At 49.0% G+C, this 22,142-nt stretch overlaps 1 protein-coding gene across 6 annotated transcripts in view; it reads right to left on the bottom strand.

The window, feature by feature from the left end:
• GLIS3 (GLIS family zinc finger 3) overlaps positions 1 to 22,142 on the bottom strand; it is a 544,141-nt gene that overhangs the window by 439,167 nt on the left and 82,832 nt on the right. The window contains exon 1 of one of the 6 annotated variants that reach the window (XM_042964558.1): positions 6,243 to 6,673. The exons of 3 other annotated variants lie outside the window; for them this stretch is intronic. The gene's annotated coding sequence lies outside the window, so the exon portion shown is untranslated. Of the gene's footprint in view, positions 1 to 4,039; positions 4,775 to 5,141; positions 5,355 to 6,242; positions 6,674 to 22,142 lie in introns of those variants that run through there. 2 more of the 6 variants (XM_042964560.1, XM_042964559.1) reach the window with 2 other exon arrangements.

The raw sequence follows: 22,142 nt of genomic DNA, 5'->3' as shown, positions 1-22,142 counted from the left end.
TTTAATTAATTAATATAAATTATATATATAAAGTAGATCTATAAATTTGACATTTTTGGCTTTGTAAAACATTAGGATTAAATAATAAAAGGCTGTCCTACCACTGCTATCTTTCACTGTGTATTTGACTCAGTAAATATCATTCGATCAACATCAAACAGATCGACCAACTAACAGAATTAGGATCAAAATGACCCACAATTTTAGTTCTTCTTCATTGTAGAAGAGGGAAGACCTTCCCTGAAATAGAACTTCATTCTCACAATGCCAAAGGGGGACAAGTTTAAATTAACACATAACTGCCCTTCAGAACTGAGTTTTTCCAAACGGGTTCTTAATAGGAGTTAACCATCAGATCCCACGAAGAGGAATTTGAAATGGAAAAATGAACACATTCCTTATGATGTCACCACTGAATTAATTACCTGAATTGCAAAGGGTGAACACCACATGGCCATGGTTTGAGACACAAAGGCTTCTTCAGAAACATAAAAGAAGAGTAACTGGCTGGAGTTTTTTCTTTAAAAACAAAAACATAAACAAACCTCCACCTTTATACAAGAAGATACAAAGGTAGTAAAATTTGGCAAATGAAAAACACATTCTTTGTCAGTCTTTGAGTACAAATGACTACTCGGTCTGTGTGAATAGCTATTTACACAGCTAAAGATCACAATCCTTTCAAAAAAGTAATAAATATCTACTTATGGAAGATTCTAGAAGTAAAACTGAATTTATCACTCACTAAACCAAATATTCAAGCATATTAAAGTGTCCCCCATGCCATGTATCACTGAATGATTTCTTTCCTTCAGTGTAGTTACTGCTTAAAAGTGACCAATAAAACTATTTTTAGTGTTAGTAGACAAAAGTTTTACACAAGTTAAATTATGTTCACTGACATCACTGCAGAAGTATGAACGTTCGCAACAATGACTAGTCCCTTAACCAACATGACAACATATTTATTTAAAAAAAAAAGGGGGGGAAGGAGAAAGAAAAAGAAAAAGAAAAAGAAACAAAGAAAGAAAGAAAAGAGAAAAAAAGAAAAAACCAACATGAATGACTCAGTCAAGTTACAGAAAGAAGTGGAATCTACTGGTCACGCTGAAAAGGTTGGGAAAACATTAATCCATTTCTTCACACACAAGAAAAACAAGAACTTGTACACAGCCCTGGCATCTGGTTAGCTTTCTGTGTATAGTATTCGGCAGGCCTAGAAAGGAAACTTCTTAGATCTGGCTCGGAACTTGAGGAATAACTGATATTCAGAAAGCCTGAGCTCTATCAAGGCCCCTGGCACGGGGTCTGACCTTGTGCTGTAGCCCTACCTGCCCATCTGCAGTCCCGCAAGGCTGGCCGCACCTGAAGGAATGTGCGGCTGCTCCCATTCTTGGCCTTGAGGAGATCCGATCGGACGAGAAGGGCCCCATCAGCTTCCTCCATCTCAGGTCTGCTCTCAACTATGGACAGCCCTCATGATTCCAGTCTTCCAGACAAATCCCCTGATCCTGTTCCCAACGTGGATCATAACTGGATCCTTGTCTCTGTTCTTTCTTACTGCTTTCGAGTCCACATGGGTGGTCCTTCCCCTCCTCACTTCTCTTGCCCCCTTTTTCCCCAAACCCACATCCTCCGTACCCTCCAGGTCCACCCCAAATACCCACTTTAGGCCTTCCCCCAACCTCTGTTAATATCTGTACCTGTTTGTAAAACGGTTAGAACTACGCTATTGTACGTGGTTCACGGAATTAACTCACAAACAATGAAAACTCGTAGCTGAAAGCTGGGAAACAAACACAGTAATTTCGGCCCCGAGACCAGGCACTTCTTTTGATGTGGGGGGTGGGTGGCCCTCACAGAGCAACTGTCAAATGCATCTGGAGATGGATGGTGCAAGGCGCATTCTCCTTGCTCACCCCGCACCGGCTCCATGCTGTATGCTTCGCTCCTGTCTATGGTCCCCCTATCAGGCCCTCATCGGGACAGAAAACACCGCTTCTGTTCTGCTAGTGCTTTCCTTGATTCTATCATATTAAGTGACGCCTGGCCAACTAACTCTGCAATCTCAACTGTTCTCATCATCTTTAAAAATTTTTTTTAATGTTTTTATTTTATTTTTGAGAGAGAGAGAGAGCGCATGCGAGCGAGCAGGGGAGGGGCAGAGAGAGAGATCATGAGATCATGACCTGAGCCGAAGTCAGACGCTCCTGAGCCACCCAGGCGTCCCTGTTCCCACCATCTTTAAAGGGAAATCCAAATTATCTGACCTACTAAAACGTTGTTATGTCAGCAAAGAAGACAGCCCCAGGAGTACATATTCAGTCATCCAACTTACATAAGGTATTTTTAAAGACAGGCAAAATTAATATATCTGTTAGAAGTCAAGGCTGTGGCTAGGGAACACGGTGACTGGAGGGCAGTGTGAGAGATGTTTCTGGAGTGTTGATAACATTCTATTTCTTGATCTGAACACCAGTTGCTCAGTTGTGTTTAGCTCATGAAATTTCATCAAGCTTAACATACGTGTACTTTTCTGTATGGATATTTTATTTCACCCCAATAAAGAAAAAATGGGTTTAGCGTCAACTCTGCCTGGAGTAAATGGAAAACCTGGAACTTGGGCATCTTTTACCAAACGACAGGTTACAGTCATTTAAAGATTTTGTCATACGCCTCATCCTCCAGGACGGAGTAAGGCAGCACATTTTTTTTACCGCATAGATTTCCTACATGCTTGTTTATTTTTAAATTTGATTTTCAATCTTAATGGATCCTGTGAAGCAACCAAACAAGTGAAAAGTTGGAGTCAAGTCCTGTATTTCTACCTTTCTAATACCCTCTACAGAGAATAATTACAGAAACACAGAAAATGACTTCTCCAGGGAAGCGAGTGTGGCCTGGATGCCACTTCCTGAATTATCTTCTTCAAGAGGTACTTCATCTATATTTGGCAAGAATTACAAACTAACATTCCAACTCCAGAGATCACTACCTACAATACGCGAGGGACCAAAGTGAAAAGATCGTCCTCAGATTTAATTTACTAGCAAGGAAGAATACTCAGAGAAAAAAAAAAAAAAAAAGACTGAGGACACTCAGCTCCCTTTTGAAACAATGGAAAGACCCCTTTCTGCTGTATGAATAAAGGCAAGGCTGGTACCAAACATTAGTTTGCTATTATCTAACCTCCCCCACCCCACCTATTTTGGCCCGATAGGAATTTCACCTACTAGGTGAACCCTGGAGTCTACCCCACCTGCCCCCCTCCCCTCAAAAAAGTTGCTTTTCTTATTTGGAACGATGATCACTTCCAAGCAAACCAACAACAGACCTCAGGTATTCGGTCTCTGACAAACCGACTACCCTTAAGTAACTTGGGTGGAATCAGGGATCAGAGAAAAGATGCCCTCTCCCAACTGGCCTACAGTGAACCAGGAAGGCAGGGAGTGACAGCAGCACTGGGACTTAACTGCTCAGGCTCAAGAACTGTTAAGTCCTTCGAGCAACAATGACGACTTCAACAGCCAGTAAGAAAAAGTGTTTTTGGAAAGTAACTGGGAAAGAACTGTCCCCTACCCCTCTCAAAGGCACTGGAGGGTCTATGGCAACTGGAGCGCATTCGCGTGTGACCCTTAAACTTCAGCAAGTTCCCAACTGCAACACATGATATATAACATCACACACTCCTGTCTCTACGTGGCTGCAAGCTTCCCCCCAGCCTTCTTTGTGAGCAGATCCTCTTTTCGCAAACCTTCGCAGGATGCACTTGTTTAACACGTTACCAAGGAAGTAAAATCCGAGGAGGGACAAGAGGAGAAATGGGAAGATTTAAACCAAACAAGTCAATTTTGTACAAAAGAAAAAAAAAAAAAAAGAAAAAGAAAAAAAGCTTCCCAGCTTAGCGTAACAGAGGGTGCTCTAATGGAGAACGTGACACAGGGGGAAAGGGATGTCTGGCTGACTCCCAAGGCAGAAATCATGACTCATCAAAGCTTTCAGTGGGGACACAGAGACTTCACATTAGTCTGGAGCTCACCTTCAGGCCAAGAAACGCTCTCTGCGCTGGAAACTAGGAAACTGCAGTGTGTGTCCGGCATCTGTAGCCACCGGCTGTGAGCGACTGGACAAAACCCTGCGAGTCTCTGGCTCTCGGTTTCCCCGTTCACAGGTGACCCCATCCATCGCCAAGGTCCCTTCCAGCGTTCACCGGCTGTACTTGATATTCCCCGGTCCCCGGTCTTTTTCCCAAAGGGAACTGGTCCGCTGGGGGGAGCTGCGGTACACCCCTCCCCCCACCCAGCCCGACCCAAACTCCGCGGAGATACTGAGGTTCTGGAAGTACGTGACCAGACGGTGCAAAGCCCTTTTCTCTGCAAAGAGGGCCCGCAGTTACAAGAGTCCCGTCCCCACAGATGCTGCTCCCCGTGATTCCGGAAGTACCCTCCACCCCAGGCCCCAGGCCCGAGTTCAGATGCTCGGGGGGATCCGGGCCTCCCAGATGCCCGGGAAGGCTAGCCGCGGGGTGGGGAAGACGCAGCAGAGGGGCGGGGGCCTCTCCAGGCGGGAGGAGGACTTGCGAGATCCGGAGAGGTGCTGGGGACCCACTGGACGGGGAGACGCGCCTGGGGCAGGGCTGGAGGAGAGCAGCGCTTATCTGACCCCGGCTGCCCTCCCGCCCCAGGTCCCAGGCCCGAGTCACCAGGCTCCCCCAGCGGAGGGGCGGGTCTGAGCGGGGAGGCGACAGGGACCGGCTGGGGTGCGCTGCTGCGACCCCGCCACTCTCCGGCCGCCTCTGACCCCAGCCCTCGGCCCAGTCCGCGAGCTAGCGCAGCAAAACAAAACAAACTCGCGCTGGTTTCCTGTTGTGCAACCCAGTCCTGAGTAAGTCCGGGCCGAAAGGGCGCCGCCGCCGGCCCGCGGCGGGGAGCCCGGGCGGCGGGGACCCGCGCGCTGCCCTTCCCGGCCGAGCTGGGACGCCCGGGCAGCCGCGGGCCCCCGCCAGCCGCAGCGCCCACGGAACCGGTGCCCCAGCCCCCGGGTCTCCTTCCGCGTCTTTCCTCCCAAACACCCCGGCGAGTCGAGGGCGCGACCCGCGAAGCCAGAAACAACCTTCTCCCAAAGCGTGTCCCTCCAGGTACCTAATTGAATCATCCATAGGATGACAAATCCGTCCGGGCCAAGTTTTCCAGACACTTGGGCAACTTCCTCGTCCCCGGGGTGATTTGTCAGCTGCAGTGAGTAACTTGGCAGTGTCGCTCGGGGCAAGGTGTGTGTCTAGGGGAGAACCCGGTGCTCGCTCACGCTTTCCAGAGAGCAGCCCCGACCGACTTCAAAATACACACAGGGTCATTTACAGGGACGGGAGCCGTGAGCACGACAGAGTGCCCGAGACCGAGACATTCTCCAAACAGTGCTGACATTCCGTCGGCCCCAGAGAAGTGTAAACGCCGAGTGACGAAGCCGAAGCCGGCGGGGAGTGCGAGCGTCTGGGTACGTCTGCGCATTCTGCGGCGTGGGAGGTGAAAGTTAGAGACCTGGCGGCTGCGGGTGGCGGGACCGTCCCAGCGACAAGTTCAAGGACCCCCAACCGAAGGGCCTCCTGGAGCAGTGGGGACCTGGTCTCGGGCGAGGTGCGAGCGTGCAAAAAAAAACAAAAAAAAAAAAAAAAAAAAACAAAAACAAAAACAAAAAACAAAAAAACGCCCTTGGTGGAGCTTCACAAACACGTGGGAGCTGGAAAAGGCAGCTTCAGCCCCGTGTGTGTGCGCGCGCGGGACCTCACGTCACCCCACCAACTCTCACTTCTCCAAAGTTTCCCTTCAGTGGGGACTCCTGGGTGGCGTGCAGGACCACAGCCGCGCGTCCTGTAACTTGCCTTCATTGTGTGGCCCTCTGGCCCCTGCTGTTCAAAAGAAAAACCAAAAACAAAATCTCCTCCTAATTAAAGAAACTTTAATACCTTGTGGATTTCCTCTCCGTCTTCTACACCAGGCGCTCTTAGGCAACTGACAACACGGCTTGATCACTAATTGAGGGCTGCAAACAGATCTTTCCGAAAATCTGGGGCTGGGGGGGCGGGGTGCGCGTATCCTTAAACCCGCGCAAACGCCACTGGCTCCGCGTGGAAAACTAATTCTAATCCCTAGTTTGTATCTCGGAGCGTTAACTCCCCCGCGCTCTCAAGCGCCGGTTTCTCCCGACTCTCGCCTGCGAGCAAAGTTCCTATGGTAGCCACTTACCAGGTAACCCGGATTTCCACAACAAAGCCAGGCAGGCGTGTGGGTCCCTTCCCCTGCCAGCCTGTGAGTGACAGCGGTGGCCAGCGCTGGCGAAGAGTAACTTGGGGCTCCAGCCCTTCAGCGCGCTCCGCGGGTTCTGCCTCCTTCGGAAACGAAAACTCCCATCCAAGCCGGGGGACGGTGCGCGGAAACCCGGCCCCGGTGCCGTGTGTGCGCGCGCGTGTGCGAGGGCAGCGGCAGCAGGGGGAGGAGAAGGCAGAGGGGGGGTGGCTGGACCCTCGGCATCAGCGCATTCTCCCCCCCACACACAGACATACACACACGCAAATGTTTTTAAAAAGTTGAGTTTCGACTTTGTGCCTCGCCTGTCCCGCTCATCCTCGCCCCGGGCCGGGGGATGCGTCTGGGGGGCGGTGCGGGATGCTGGCTAATTGCTTTCGGCGGCGGTTCCGTGGGGGGGGGGGGGGGGGGAGCGCTGGTGCGAGCCTGGACGACTGCGGGCGAGCGTGGGGGGGTGGGGTGGGGAGGGGCAATGGCCCTGGCGCTGGTGCCCTTGCGCGCCGCGCACTGGGCTGCAGGGGCGGCGCACTGTGGACACGGCTGCAGGGGGAGGGAGGCGGGAGGCGGAGAGCGGGGGTGAGGGAGGAGAGGCAGCCCTGAGAGGAGCGTGGATAAGTGTTCATCGGCGCAAGGGCCGGCCTGTGGCCAGCTGCTTCCTGAGTGTGAGCGCTGGTAGGGGGCGGGGAGGGGGGCGGGGAGGGGGGGAGGAGGGGGAAGAGGGTGGAGACGGGCTCGCCGGTCACCAGGCTGGCCAATTCGATGGCTGAGCTTATGTCTCCCTCTCCACGCGTTCACACACACTGTCCCTCCCTTGTGCCTGAGCGTTTAGGAACTCCAGAACAGGGTACAGCAGCCAGGCACTCGGCCGCCTTCTTGGGCCTTATTTGTTGAATTGGCTTTTTTTTTTTAACATGAAAAATGTGTCAGCGTTTCGACAGGATCTGATGTCAAATGGTAAAGAACAAGTGAAAAAAAAAAATACCCAATAGTAAATGGAGAGAGAAAAACTTTTTAAAAAGTGGTAAATGGCAAAAGTATCTTCTGATATACAGGATTCGATGAACACAACTTCAAAAACGGCTAGATGAGGCACAGAGGCCGCCCTTGGCATCTTTTCTAAGTAAAGGATAAACAGAGAAGAAATGGAAATGTTACTCGAATATAAAATTCTAAAAACAGGCTGTTAGAAATGGAGGCGCACTCCCTGCATACAGTGGCACTTTCTCCTTAAGAATTCAATACCCTCACCTTCATACCCCACCTAGGCTGTGACCCCAGCTTTTCTGAAGAGGTTGTCCCCAGAAGGCCAACTATCCTCAGTGGTACAGCTGGCGATGCACAGACTTCCATCTCGGGAATCAAGGTATATAATGTACAAATACCCTCTAGTTGGGCCTTTCTGTGGTGACACTGAGAATTCCGCTAGTCCTCATATTCTATTCTAGGGCTTTCGCTCAAACATAAATTGGCATTCAAGTAGTAGATGCTAATGATCAAGACAGAAGCCCTCAAGTACACAAATGACTGTCCCCGGGAAAACCAAATAAAATGCTGACAGTTTTTATTGTCAATCAATTTCATTTCAAATGAAAATTTCATTTCGTTCTTACTTCAGAAAGAATATTACTAGAGTGGGTCTGTATCCAAGATATTGACATCACACACAAAAAGTCCATTTTCACAATACTTAGGTCTCGTTATGATCTGCTTTTCAAGACTCCCTTTAGGGAAGGCATTTTTTCCCTCTCCTAAAGACACAAACTCATCAGAATATTAATCACCAGAATATCTGTCAGCAGAAGTGGAGGGAGGGAAATAAATTTGTAAGTGCTTAGGATATGTCATTCGGTCAATGTAACAGTTTCTCTCTGTTCTTCATGTCCTTTTAAATACAAGTATCCTAGTCCAAGATGGCAACAGAAGGGTTCAACCACACACAAGAAAAGACTCATAAAATAGAAGCATGCAGCACCATCACAGAAACAAAGAAACCCAGTGGAAGAAGTTGCCCTGACTAGCCCACTGTGGCTACTTCTTGCAACATGCCTGACATTCACCAAAAAAACTCTTCCTCATTAACTCCAGCCTTCAGGCACAGAGCACCATGGGGACACTGACCCTTTAATACGTCTCGGGAAATTCTCTTCATCCCGACTCTTGTATGGAAGGCTCCCCAGGAACAAGACAAGCCTGGGTGGAAACTGTAAAAAAAACACAAAACAAACAAAACAAAACAAACAAAAACCCTACCATCTCATGATTCTAAATATGATGGTTTTCATGCATGAAATGGTATCCTGGGGGTCTGAAGAAGCTTCCAAACCCCCACTTGATGGCAACAGCTTAGCTGGAAGAGAAAAATATTGTGCTACACCCTACTGTAATCAATGGCTCATGGAAATAAAACATTGGGAAAGCTCTGAGTCACCAACCTGGAGATCCCCAAAATTCTCTTCGCTTATAAAGAGCCCCGGGATGGGAATGTCATTTTTTATTTAGGTGGGATTTTCATGAGCCTCTAACATTCCTAAGACCTTTCCTACTAAATACGTACAACACATTGCTTGACTTTTCTTTTCTTTTTTTTTTTTTTTTTCGGCCAGGAATGTAATCTGCAATGTCCTTATGTTCCATGGCATATAGTAAAAATGCAGCATTCCCAATAAAGCCCTGGAGTGACTCAGAATGAGATCTGCACCTCTTCTAGACTAAATTGGTCAGCAGGAGCAGGGGGGAGGGGAGAGTAAGAAATGGTGGGAAAGGAAATAGTGTAGTGCAGTTATGACACCCTCTCCCTTCCCCATAAGCTCTCAATCATGGTCAGGCATCACGCCCTTCCAGCCAGAGCTGGGAACTACAATCTAGTTGGTATCTTCCAACTAGATTGTTAGATCTAGATACGTACAAGCTTGTATGTATCTCTCAACTGCTGACTCAGGGCAGCTGACTCAGCAGACAGAACCCTGCTGCCAGCTCCAGTCCAGTTCTCATTCATTTGAGAAATATTCAGTGAGCACTCTGTCCCAGGACGGTGGGGGCCGGGGGGAGGGGGGGGGGGTAAAGGAATGAACACTTGCAAGCATTGTGCAAGGGAAGATGTCACATGAAGCATTTTGCCCAGTGCTGGGGATACAGCAAAGCCTCAAGAAATGACGGCCCCGCCCACCGCACTTCATCGTGGCAATCACGTGGGATTGCCACTAGTAGTCTCGCAGCGGAAGCCACGAAGCTGGAGCTCGGGAAACACTCAGAGTGAGAGGCAGCTCCAGGTGCAGCAGTCGTGAAGCCCCAAGCCCTGACAACAATGCCATCCTGCAAAATAATAGTGCCAACTCTATGAATGTGTGCAAGGCACACTGCACGTGTACAAAGTGTAAGGCATCTTGTGATCGATGTCAGAGAAGCGCAGTTAAGTGTGGAGGACCAGGAACAACTTCCTACTCCACGCCACAGGCAGTAGCTTGGCTGTTTCAGCCGGACCTTAAAGGAGGGACACCTGGGTGGCTCAGTCGGTTGCGCTTTCGGCTCAGGTCATGACCTCACGGTTCTTGAGTTCGAGCCCTGCATCAAGTTCACTGCTCTCAGCTCAGAGCCCGCTTCCGATCCTGTGTCCCCCTCCCTCTCTGCCCCTCCACTGCTCATGCTTTCTCTCTCAAAAATGGATAAACATTAAAAAAAAAAAAAAAAAAAAGGAAGGGGTAGAGAATTAATAAGCAAAGAAGACCATTGCAAATGGAAGAACCAGCATCAGAGAGACACAAAAGATCCCGTGTATCTGCTCACACCAAGCAGGAGTACAAAATAGGAACGTTCACCATCTCACAGCTACAGCAGAGGAACACAGTGGACTCTCGGAGGGAACATCCTAACAACTGCAAACCTTCAGGAGAACTGTTGTTTGTGTCCGTCTGAGCGATCTGACAGCAAACCATTTACAAACTTGCAAAGAACTATGATCAGACTTCTACTCCTGTAAAGTGTCTATAGAGAGAAACAAGCTTTAACCCCCAAAGGCAGATAAGCTGAGCTAACAGCCCCAGTGACAGTATGCCTAGCTATTAACACACACACACACACACACACACACACACACACACACACACACACACACACACACGGGAGCTGGCAAGAGTCCAGTTATGTAGAAATGCAGTGGAAAAAGTCAGTGTTTGCCAACTTAAAGAGGGGAAATAAATGTGTCAGATGGAAAATTTCCATTTTACCTTCCTAAGCGAACAGTACAAACAGCGGAATGCTATCAGTGCTCGATACCCTAATGAAACTGTTAAATTGATCTTTCTACTAATTCTGCCACGAGTGCAGTCAGCCCAGACTCTCCTGCTTCCACAACGGCGATGCGGTGTTTGGAAATTATTATTTATACCCATTACATTCATGGCATCATACCTCTTTTCCTTTCTAAGTTCAAAACTGTAAATCAGAGTCTAAAATGTATCACTCCACATGCGACTGACCAAATGAATTATTTTCACCATATAGTCCCTCTTCCTCTTTAATTGGTAAAATTTTTCTTCCTATTTTATACAAACCTGATTCAGATGCATCTAATGTTCTGCAAAGGTTGACAGGATATTTCTTGACATACTGCTAACATCTATCTACAAAGAGCTTACCAAAATAAAGAATAAAGGGGCACCTGGGTGGCTCAGTCAGTTAAGCGTCTGACTTCTGCTCAGGTCATGATCTCACAGTTAGTAGGCTCGAGCCCCGCATCAGGCTCAGAGCCTGGAGCCTGCTTCAGATTCTGTGTCTTCCTCTCTCTCTGCCCCTCCTCTGCTCACTCTCTGTCTCTCTCTTAAAAATAAATAAAAACATAAGAAAATCTCTTTAAATAAAGTTTGCAGACATACACAATACTCCACAGGCAGCCAGTTTCCTACTCTTTACCATTTAAATCCACACTGGCCACTTCTATATGATACATAATATAAAATTAATTACCTCATCGTAATGCTTTCTATGCATAACCTGCCTTCTCCAAGTGCCTTCTAACAGGTAGAATTTACATTTCTTCATAAGCCTTTCATGGCCAAGCAATACTGGTGAGCACTAGTAAGTAATTAATGCTAAGGGAATGTATGCATGCATGCATGAGTGAATGAATGAATGAATGAATGAATGAATGAGGAAGCAAAAGAATGGCTTTTTCTACCTTGAGAGTTGGTGGACAGCACTAACAACTGTCTTGGTGCATCCATGTGATCATTCCAATACTCCAGGAGGGTCTAAACACCTGTCATTCTCTTTCTGTGCCCCAAGGCTCTTCATTGTCAACTGAAGCTTCTTCTTGGGAAAGAAAACTCGCTGGGTAAGCAATGCTTACAAATCAGGGGGTGAGCCCCCCCTGCACTGCCCCAATGATCCTTCCCCAGCTGACACCCCACACCTCCTTCGTGCCTCCAAACCAGGTCATTTGCATCACACCCTGAATTCTGCCAAAGGGAAAAAAATATATTATGTACTAAATTCTGTGGAGAAAAAAGAGGGAAAGCATGCGGAGAGGAAGATCGATTGTTTCAAAACAAGAGGAGGCCAAGAAGGCAAGACAGCGGTGGGACATCATTAGCATAAGCGAGGACTGGGAGTAAGTTGAGGACAGAATTAAGCTCTACAAAAAAACTGATTCGGTGGCTTTTCGAACTCCTCCCCAACTCACCTCAGGTTCTGCACACACCTACCTGCAAGGGGGTTTCAAAGCACTCAGAAATTTTCTACAAGGTCTAAGTCCCCATGACCCTGAAGTACTCAGGGGGCTTTCATACCCATCCACACTTCCTTTTGCCGCTGGAGAGGAGGGACGAGTCCGTGTCACCGCCCACCAGACAAATGAGCAGCAGCATCTAAGGAGACCTGCCCTGGGTAAGGTGCCGACTCCCTTCAGGCCGGACCGAGGTTCCAAGTTCATTGTCCGCATTCCTTCCCTGACCCTCACAACACCCCAGTGAGGTACGATGCAGCACAATTTCCATTGTGCAAATGAGGAAACAGAGGCAGAGACCGGTGGGTGACCTACCCTACCGGTGTCACCCGGCTCCCAGGGGAATGCCCAGGCTTCAGGGCGAAGCACTCTCCCACATTAACCATTAAGCTACTATTCTTCCGGTGCGGGGCGCCCGCTCCCACCAGACGGTTCATTCACTCAGGCAGGGTGGTGTGCTGGAAGGGGGGTGGACTCTGGAATCAGCGAGCCCAGAAATGCTAACTCTACCCCTTCCTGGGAGAGCGTGGGCTGGTTCCCGAACCACTGAGGACCTCGGTTCTGCTCCCTGAGTTCCTGCACAGACTGACTGGGAATTGCGCTACTGGCCGGCACGCACCCCCAGTCGGGGGCTTCCTCTCCTGATAGAGGATGCAGCACAGGAACTCCCCTAGACCCGGCTCCAGGAACGGGCTTCACGACTCTGAGAGAAATCTCTCCCCGCTGGCCAAACTGTACGGCTCATAAATTCATACCTAAGCCAATCAGGCATTCCCCTGGCCAGAGACTGGTTCCTAATTTGAGCCAGTACGATGGGAAGAAGAAAGTCCTGGCTGCAGGGGTGGATTCAGTGATGGGCGGATGACCCAGTCTGGGCCAATGAGACGTTCTCAGGAGAGGAAAGTTCTTTGGTAGCTTCCGAGGAATGTGGCTTCTCCTCTTTCTAGGGAGCCACTGGAAAGGGGCTCTCCTCTTCTATGGGTTGTGGAGAAACAGAAACGAAGCTGTCTTCCTCTTAGCCTGCCAAGGAAGGTGATACTTTGTGAGGGCAGGGTGGAGAAGGTAGCGGAAAACAGACCCAGAGCTCCGGGGGAACCCTACCTGATCTCCATCTCTGACCTCTGCACGGTTTCATTTGTGGGAGCCAGCAGATCCCTTTTATTTTTTTCAAACAAATAGCTGCCAACAACTTCCAGAAGCAACCGAGGTGTTCACGGTACCGTAGAGGACGCAAAGACAAGCAAGACAAACTTCAAGGGGCTCGCCACCTGTCATAAATAGTTTTTGTGATACCATTTTAGCCCGGTAATTTAAAAAAATTAACATTACGGCTCATGTTCTTTTCAAGATCCTCCTACCATTTGGTCAGTATAATATTAAACAAGAGACATTCCACTTCCCCAGTAATTACACAATGCCCCCTTTCAGACCAGCTGGTCAACCTCTGGAGGTCAGAGAGTAGCTAATCCACTCGGTTGTCAGACAACTGCCTTGAAAACCAGGCCATTTCTACGTATCCCGTTACTGGTTAACAAATGCAGCCCCAGAACTCAGCACCTCATAGGAAGTGTGTGCATTCCCAGATTCCTGTTGAAATTGGATTTCATCTCACTCCCAGATAAAACAGAGTCAAGATTTTCCTGGAATGACGTTTAGAAATAAGACAGATTTGCAGAGAAGCGACTTCCCAGGCATCTCTGAGTCCCGCTCATTCCTGTTATTGTTGTTGTTATTAATCACCTTAGAAGGTTTCAGTTCAGCCTGGAACACCGCCTTCCCCCAGCCCCCATGCTTTTCCGTCTTGTGTTTTGTACCCAAATGTCATTTCAAACTCAGCCATACATGCCATTTGGGGCTACTGGTGTAAGCGGTAGGAGCAGAGAGTCCTCAGATTCTAGATTGAATTTCGGGGCCAGCAGTTAGACAGTCTGACCTTGATAATGATGATGCTATCTCAGCTGGTTGCATAGGTCAGAAATGTTCTTCCTCCGCTGCTTTCATTTTCCTTCCAGCAAGAAGTGGTCATTAAGGAGAAAGTGGTGAGTGGCAAGTTATAAGCTGTAAGCTTAAGACACAGCTTAATTATGGCAATAATAATAGCTCATAGTTACCAGAAGCTTATTATGTGCCAGGGGCTGAGGTAAAGTACTTGAGACTCTTGATCTCATTCAATCCTCATGGATCTCAGTCTAATGAGTGGCAGTGGTGGGACTAGAACCCAGCTCCCTATGGCTCCAGGGCACATGCTCTTGGCCACAACACTCTACTGCCCCCACAGAGTCCCGCCTTATTGGAAGACATTTTGATGAGATATGTGGTAAACACAATTATACGTAAAACTTACAAATAAAATATACTGTACAAATGGAATGGGTCACGGCCAGTTACGTGACACTTCCAAGTGATGCTAAACTCCTATAGGTCCTCAAAACCTGCCTTGAACACTCTCCCAAGTCCTCAAACCTCTGTGCTTATGTCTACACTGAATGACCCTGACTGTCCACTTCTTCTGCTCTGTGAGGCTTTCTATTGTAGGGAGGATAATATCCATCCCCCACTGCAAAACAATGCCCGTATCCTGATCCCTGGAATCTGTGAATACGTCAGCTTAGAGGGCAAAAGGGAATTAAGCTCCAGATGGAAGTGAAGTTGTTAATAAAAGGACTTTAAAATAGATAAGTCTGGAGTATCCAAGCGGGTCCAACGTAACCACAAGAGTCCTGAAAAGTGGAAGAGGGAGGCAGAAGAAGACAGTCCGAGAAAGTGACTTGGGTGCAACCGCGGAAGGGCCAGGGAGATGCCGTGTTACTAGCTTTGAAGACGGAGGGAGGACCCACAAGCCAAGGACCTCGGGCAGCCAATGGAGGCTGGAAAAGGCGATGCAACAGAGTCTTCCTTAGAACCTCCAGAAGGAAAGCAGTCTGCCACTGTGTGACCTCAGCCTCACCGACACCCGTGTCAGACTTGTATCTTACAGAAACGTGAGATGTGAATCGGGTCATTTAAGCCACTCTGTTGAGGGTGATCTGTCTCAGTGTCAACAGAAAACAAAAACACCTTCCAAGCTCTCCTCTCTCCCCGCAGCCCCAGGGCCAGGCGCCACCCGCTCTAGGTCCCCAGGGGATACGGCCCTGGCCAGGATAAAACGTGAAAGGTACTATTTGGGAACTGGGTCTACACATCCCAGGCCTTCCCTCTGTGCCCCCTAGAGCACCGCAAATGAGCATGGAGATTCACCCGAAGCCACATCTCTGCCTCTGCCCATCTTCCCGTGGGAAGAGGGGTGAGGTCAAGTGAAATGACCAAAAGGCAATGAAGTGGAAGGCAGAGGTGGGCAGGAGAAGGAAGAACTAAGAGAACAGCAGGGGGATGCAGGAAAGGAGAAAGTAAAGGATTGACAGGAGAGGCGGAGGGGAGGAAAGAGGAGTTAGGAAACAAAAAAAAGAGAAGAAAAAGGAGGACAATGAGGAGAAAGAAGGAAGCCCCAGAGCCTCGCGGTGGAGAAGAGGGAAAGAGTAAGGAGCGGGGACCTTGTTCTCTGCCTCCTCTCACCCCACCAAGCACCTGGTCACCCTCGCCTCGGCCTTCCAGAGCTCCTGCCCACTCCGGGGGTCCACTTGGAGCTCCTCCTCCCTGCACTGGCCTCTCACGATGGCTGCCCTTCAGATGCCCGGGAGCGCCCTTCACGAACCCGGCCAGGCCTCCTCCCCGACATTCTGATGTAATGGCCTGGATGAGATCCGGGCATCGGGACTCTAACTTCCCAGTGACCATGATGGGTAGCCAGGGTGAAGGGGCTCTGTCCCAGAGCCCTCTCTGCCCTCCCCAGCTCACCGGGAGTGGATCCCACCCTCCAATCAGACCCCGTCTGTGTCCTGCACTTGGCACTCGTCCTAAAGCTGAAGACACCACATCAAGCTGCTTTAAGGACGTAGATGCCGGGGCCAAACTGCCGAGATTCAGTCCTGGCTCCACACTTACTGGCCAGGCGACCCTGGGGACGTCACCCTCTGCGCCTCTCTCTCCGCCTGCAGAAGAGGAACGGACATGGGAATAGAATTAGAGCCTTGTTTTGAAGACTGAGTGAGTTGATATTTGAGGAACCCTTAGAACAGTGTCTGCTCCACTGAGTGCGTGAAATACGCCTCAGAGAAGATAAAATCAGCTTACTTCATCTCTGAACTGTCACTCTGTGTGCATGACCCCTGCCCTCTCCACTGACATCTGGGCCCTCCTACGGTTCCCATGACACCAAAGCCACTGCACTCTGCACAACAGAAACTGAATAAAGTCTGTTAAGTGGACAAAACAACGTTGGAAAATCGTTTTCAAAACATATAATCTGTTCATTAACATCAAGAACTGGCTACGCGTTAACAATTTTTATCGAAGAAGGGTCACTTAAATCGTTCTCACCTAGCCTTGGGCTCCTCCTGGATGAGTGCCGCCCGCAAGAGAGGGACACGGGACACACATGGTTGAAGGGAGAGCCGGAGAGCAAGGGACTGCAAGGCATCAGGAGGGGTCCTGAGCTGGGTCCTGAAACCAGGGCATTTCTGCTTCTCTAACAGGTTCAGAAGGATGGAAAAGAAGACTGAGAAAGAACAGGGGTGGAGGTGCTGGGGAAAATATCCAGGTAAGGGGCAAAGAGAGGCCACAGAGAACAGACTTGGCTACTCGGTAACCGAGCCTAGGGCTGGCCCAGCCTAGATCTCTGTTTGGATGGCTGATTTGCATACACATTCATATACATTTTAGCTCCGCAAGTAGACTGTCCATATGTGTTTTATTTACTCGCATGTCTTTTTTATCTTTACCAGTTGGCCTATATTTTTTCTCTTCACATTACATCAGGAGACCTTCACTGCAACAAGCCACTCGGCTCCGGGAATGGTGGAATGACTCCGAAAGAGACATTTGAGACAAGATGTAAAAACTTTGTATTAGGGTACAATAACATTTACAAGGCGCAAATTTGGCGGCCAAAAGATTTCTCTCAAAGGTATGAAAAAATGTCTGTGCTCTATTTTCAAAGAAACCAAATAAGACATGGTCCCTGAATCACTGTCTGAATGCAAACAGCATTTGGCTTTGATCTGAGTTGTTGAGAACTATGACCAATTTATCCCACGGATGCCAAACCATCAGAGAATGTTTTCAAGTCTGGATTTCCATATCGGGATTCAGCTACATGCTTTCTCTCTTCATTTCACATTACACAGGGCCAACCCAAAATACTGTTTCCAACAATGGATGTAGTTGGGATGATGATTTTGTATCTAGGAGCAGAAAACCTCTTAGTAGCAAGGAGTGGAAAAGCTCTTTTCCTATAGACACACTCCTGTGACCTGGGAAAAAGTACACAATCGTAATTGAACAGTAAATGGGATTATTTGATGGGAAAATCTTCCTCTGCTGTATTAATGATGACTTCACAGGCAGGCTCGGCCAGTTTCTGATTAAATGGTTGATAGAGAAAATCTCCAAAACTCATTTTTCTAGTGTATGTGCCCCAACAAATCTGCCCTGGGCCATCCTGCCTTCTGCCTTGTCCAAAAAGAGCCCGTGATGATTTTCTGAATTTTACTTGTAAATTTAAACCCCAAATACGCTCACATGGGGGGTGAGGGGAACAATCCAGCCCCATAGGAAAGCACATCCGCCATCTTGCAAGCCTGTGGAACGTACCGAGAACCTCCTGTAACGAGTCAATAACCCAGGGCTGCTCGCCCCTGGGGTCTCAGTGGAATTTCTTTTTTTAACACTATGAGGACTTCATCAGCCCATAAAGTCTCCAAAGTACTCTTCACTCTGCCAACATCCTTCTGAAATAAGCAAAAGGGGGTGGTGATGTTGATGTTTTACATAACTTCTCTATGCTTCAGGATTCCAAACCACCTGAAGATAAGTCTAAAGCCACAGTCTGAAGCTAGAGAACTGACTCCTTCAGAATTCTGGGTACATCTTTGGGGTTCACAAGCTTTAGAGGATTTAGACAGCTTCTAAGGATGGAGTCTCCATAGAAGAGCCACTTCTTAAAGCTGGAAGTGTCTTTACAGGAGTTCTGAATTCCAAAGGGTCTGGAGATACAAGTGTCTACCTTCTGTTAATCCCACGTCTTTTGGGCACCTTATTCTGAGAAGAGGTCCCTAAGCTCATCAGACTCCCAAGGGCATCCACAGCACAACAAAGTTTCCTGCCCCCGTAACTCTCCACCCCAGCCCCCTTGTTCTGGAGCTCTGTCCACTCCCCCTCCCTCCCACAGCAGATTCACTCCAAACCTCTCTAACGACTCCTACCAGGCCCCTGACACCTGCCCTCTGCCCGGCCCAACGCCAAGGAGGCCCTGACCCTCCTGCCTCTGGCCTTATCAAGCACCTCTGCTCTTTGCGGCCATCTCCCCCGCTCTCTATGATCCTCTAATGTCCTGTTTGCTGTTGTTTCTCCAAAGTCTACTAGCAAGGGCTGGCTGGCGGGAACAGGGAAGATGGCTAGACCACAGATCACAGGAACTTAGCTCTAGACATTTTAGGTTTTAGAGTGAGGCCGTTCTAATTGAACAATCAGAAAACCAGAAAAGATTTTTTTGAAGCTCTCTAATCCCGTCCTTCCCCCAAATGTCTCCTTGTGGCTTCTGGAATTCTTCTTCCTCCTGCCACCTGCGTATGCTGTTCCCACAACCCTCTTCCCTTCCTGCTCACCTCCGAGAGCGCCCGCTCTCACCCCAACACAGCCTGGGGGCAGTACGGAGGCCTTGGAGCCAGGAGGGCCTGAATTTGAACCCCAGCTCTCCCAGCTGTGCGTCCTCAGCCCGCCGGCCCAATTCCCCGCTGCTCCGTTTACTCATCAGGAACAGCCCCCGTTTCCTACGCGCTCACTCAGGCCAGGCACTTTATATATCTTAACTCATTTCATCCCCACGACAGCCCTATGGGGTGGGCAGTGCTGTCCCCACTTAACACATGCACACACCGAGGACCAGCAAGACCGAATTCCTTGCCAAACTAGTCAGTAGCTCCTCTCCTGAGCCTCGTCTTCGGGCTTCAGAGTCTGCACTATGCGAGGCTGCCTCTTCGCGGAAGGAAAAAATCCTCTAAGATGAAAGTCACACAATGTGGAGTAGTCTTGTGCTGATGAGAGATAACATGGGTGTGGGGGGGGGGGGGAGGGGAGGGTGCCTGGCACGTCACTGTCATCATCATCTTCCTCTAAAGATCATTACTCTGACCTTCAGCCAAAGAAATCCACTAACTCTGGCCAAACTCGTCTGCCTACAGAGTCCACAGGAATCTGAGGTCGAAGAAGTCAGCAACCAAATTGTCCTCCTTTGCCAGCCACTGTCACCCTCTCACTTAAACTTTCCACTCTCCGCACCCACCTCCTCTCTCCTTCACCCCCACCATCCTGCCTGTCCCAAGTCTGTGGCATCTGGCCACTGTTCAGTCCCCAGCACAAAAGTGACTTACATATTACTTCAGATATGAATGGTCCTGGACGTGACTCCTTAACCGTAGGCCTCGCTCCCTCCCTCTGGCAGTGTCCCCTGCCCAATTACTTCTGCCTGTGATGCCCTTTCTGGACCAGTACCCGGCCTTAAGATCAAGTTCCAAAGCCAGCCTCTCCCGCAGTCTTTCCTGGACCCCCTCTCCTTTGCATTTTGCGCTGGGTGTGAGTAGGCTGGGGGGGTGGAAGGAGGTGGGGAAGGAGTCTGCGCACATGGTCCTTCCCATCTCTACCTGATCTGTAATGTCCTACACAAGCTTAGAGCTCAATATCTATTAAACAAACAAACAAACAAACACCCATGAACTTCTCAACGGGGAAAACTAAAGCCCGGAAAGGTTAACTGGCACAAGGTAGAGACAGCATTATGTAATAGTTAATGTAGTAAACCAGACTGCCTGAGGCTAAGCCAACTTCCTATCATTTATTAGCTGGTGTGACCTGGGGAAAGACACTTAACCACTATGTGCCTCAATTTTCTTAGCAGTAAAATGGGAACAATAATAGTACTTATCCCTACCATGGTCATGAGGATTAAGTGAATTAATACGTATGAAAGGTCTGGAAGGTCTCAGCCCATCGTAAGCACTCAACTATCAGCTGCTGCTGCTGCTGCTGCTATCAATGGCAGAGCCGGAACTAGAACTGAGGACCCCCGGCTTCCAGTCCCGTGTTCTGCAGACGACCTCCATCTTCCAGCCCTGTGCCCCTACCCTTGGTTCAACCTCCCTGCTCCATGCAAAACTGACACACGCACGCCCATGTGGGTAACACTCAAGTCAACAGGTAAACATTTCGTTTCCAGTTAAGGTGGTCTAGAACCTTGAGGAAGCTACAAAATCTCTAGTGAAAACAAAAAAAGGGGGGAGAAGAAAGAAAGGAAGGAATCCTTGTCAATCACAGTGCAGGAGAGCCTCTTAAATCTAAGACGGACGTAAGTCCTGGGGTCCTTTGTGGCTCCTCCAGCTCCAAGATGATCCCGCTAGCAACTTCTGAAATCCCACCATGACAGGTTTAGAATGTCACCCGGAAAAGATCACTGATTCTGGGTCCAGGCAGAGCGGGGTTCAGATCTGAGCCCCGTCACTCCCAGCACCGGGACAGCCCGCGAGTTCCGAGAGGACGCTGTTGCTCCTTCACTGAGAGGGAGGGAGCATCCAGGAACTCACGTGTGGGAGGCACGCAGCCCAGCACCTGGCACCCCAAAAGTGCTGAGCCCTAGTCCTCCGGGAGAAGCGCACCCTCTTCCTCTCATTCCTGGTTAGGTCAAAGCCTCCTGAGAGCACGTCTCAATGGGGAGCTAAGTGTCATGTGACTTTGTTGATCAGCATCCGGAGAGCTGGAATTTCCCTAGGGATTAAGTGCTAGGGGTGAAAGCAGGAAGTCCCAAAAGCCAATGCGTCAACACGCAGCTTGTGAAGTCCTCTGGCTGCTGGAGAACACTGCCTTCTCCTCCCTCATGGCCCCTCCACACTCTCCCATCCCTCTGTACCCTCGCTCCTTCAAAGCGTCTTCTCCTTCAGACACCCCTTCCACCGAGGAAGGCCAAGAGTCCAGTTCTGGCTCTCACCTGGTTAGGAAGTGGCCTCTCTCTCACTTAGCATCATGTGTCCTCGATGCATTTTCCTGGTGAAGGGAACAAATCCTATCTGACCCGACAGAATGTGGAGGGGACAAGCGATTACGACCATCCCCTAGATGAGGAGCCGGAAGCTGAATAGCTTATCACCTGCCGGTGTCTTCTCTCTGCAGTCAATGTCCTGCAACCACCGCATATGTAATGACACTCTCCCGGTGTCAATGCCCCAACTACTAATGTGGCAGAGAAGAAGGCTTCACTTTTAAATGAAACAAATTTCTATTTTTTTAATATTTTATTTAAATTTCAGTTAGTTTACACACAGTGCAATATTGGTTTCAGGAGAATCCAGGGATTCACCAGTTAGATACAATACCAGTGCTCATCGTAACAAGTGCCCTCCTTAATACCCATCACCCCGTCTATGAATTTCTATTTTAAAAGCCTTTAAAGAGATTCTAACCCTTCTAAAACAGAATTAAGTCCTAAATTTCCCCCTCTTTTCCGTCAACCCCTCAACCATAGAGCTGTCTTTGAAATCAATGTGGTAGAACCATAACTTTACCTAACAGGATTCAACCAACCAAATATTAGTTCTATCGTTTTCTGCACCAAGGCTGCTGATAACTTTTCCTCAAGGGAGAACTCTTTTCATGATAGAGATTATTGTAGAAGAGGTAAACTTGGAATACCATACTTTGTGTGCCTATATCCTCACGAACTTCCCCATGAGACATGGCGGGTGCTGGCAGAGAACTTTCCCCGGCCCTCGGGGCCAACCTCTTTGGACACCTCTGAGCCAAACCTGACAGGAAGTTCCTGGTAGGAAAAAGTCTGACTATGGCTGGTCAGTAGGTGGCGCCCTTTCCCTAGTGTTGGTCTTGACCCCTGGCTCAGAGGTACCTGGACACGTTCCTCCAGGTCTAGGCTCCAGAATGCAGGACTTTGTCTCATGTCACCTCTTAGGATGCTACTGTCCCAAAACGCTATGCTACCCTAACATCTGGAAGGGAACCAGAATAGGCATTCCCCATTGCAT

The sequence above is a fragment of the Panthera tigris genome, chromosome D4 (assembly GCF_018350195.1).
Source record: "Panthera tigris isolate Pti1 chromosome D4, P.tigris_Pti1_mat1.1, whole genome shotgun sequence".
In the NCBI taxonomy this organism is placed as follows: Eukaryota; Metazoa; Chordata; class Mammalia; order Carnivora; family Felidae; genus Panthera; species Panthera tigris.
This window is presented reverse-complemented; position numbering and strand designations above follow the sequence as displayed.